Below are 1,440 nucleotides of genomic sequence, written 5' to 3'. Positions count from 1 at the left end.
ATTATTTTTTAAAATATATCTCAATATAAAAATAAATAAAAAAAATAATATTTAAAAATATGTATTAGTATATTTAAAAAAATTGTTCGTAATTTTTGATAATATATTTGAACTTAATAAGATAATATATATTACAACGATTGTAAAGTTTATTTTTTACCACCAATAGAAAAGATGGTGGTGGTGATGGTGGTGGTGATGGTGGTGGTGATGGTGGTGGTGGTGGTGTTGGTAGTTGATATTAAAAGTTATAGCGTGTTGGAAGCTTCCGGTTAAAAAAAGAAAAAAAAAAAAAACAAAGGAAAAAAGAAATAAAATAATAATAGAGAGGGTGAGTAAAAAATGTAAAACAAAAAGAGAGAGAGATAGAAAGAGAGTGAATGAAAAAAATGAAAGAATGAAAGAATGAAAGAAAAAGATATAAGAGAAAATAGGAGACAGACTTGTGCTGGGGTTGGGTGAGGGGGAAGGGAAGAGGGTTAACTACCCTCCTGTGTTTATTACGATCCACTTTGTAAACCCCACTTTAAATGTAAATAACGTTGGAGTCCTATTCTCGACAAAAAGAAACCGAGACTTGTAATTTTTTAAACGTTTATGAAACTTTATAAATTTATATGGAATCGTTAGGGAGGAATAGGGGGGAGGGGGCTTAATTTCCTATATTACAGGTTTTTCAAATAAATTATGATTAAAACTTTGATCAGAGTATTTCTATATAAAAAAATGTCTGAGTTTTTCTTTTTTGTTTATTTTTGTTTAAAACAATGTGAATTGTTGAATACAACATTGATATTTGTTTTCTATATAGGATTGTGTGTTTTTTTTTTATTGGTCGAATTGAATTGAATTTAATTGACGAAACGCCTGAAGGACGCATTTCATTGAGAAAAAAAAAGTTTCTTTTACGATCGGTCAAACGTATCCATTAAAAAGTGAACGACTTTCGTAAGAAGAGATGAAAGTTTCGTTCAGTATAGTTCGACAAGTCAACGACGAGTTCACGAATTCGCTCTGCTGGCCTTTTATCTCATGGGATTTGAAAGTTATGGGGGGATGATAGGCTGGTGGAATGAGAAATTCTGTTCTTAAACAAAGCTTTAACGATCTTATATATATTCGATTCTATTTTAATACCGATTATTATCTTATATTTAATCCCCTACGAATATATAATATCGAAAATAGAAAATTAGAATTCAAAATGTTCAAATCGAATATTAAACCACATGTAAATTATTCGCCATATTTTATTTATTACGTATTATATATTTTGAAAAAGTGAAAAAGTAGAGAGTATATAAATAGAAAAGTGATTAAATTATATACAATGTATGTATGTATATATTAATTCGATTATTTAGTGAATATTTCAAAGTGGTAATCAAAAAAAGATTTTAACCTGTGTCATAAAAAATATGGTATAATATAATATTATAT

Source organism: Polistes canadensis, unplaced genomic scaffold (genome assembly GCF_001313835.1).
Source record: "Polistes canadensis isolate GaletaPanama2010 unplaced genomic scaffold, ASM131383v1 scaffold_123, whole genome shotgun sequence".
In the NCBI taxonomy this organism is placed as follows: domain Eukaryota; kingdom Metazoa; phylum Arthropoda; class Insecta; order Hymenoptera; family Vespidae; genus Polistes; species Polistes canadensis.
This window is presented reverse-complemented; position numbering follows the sequence as displayed.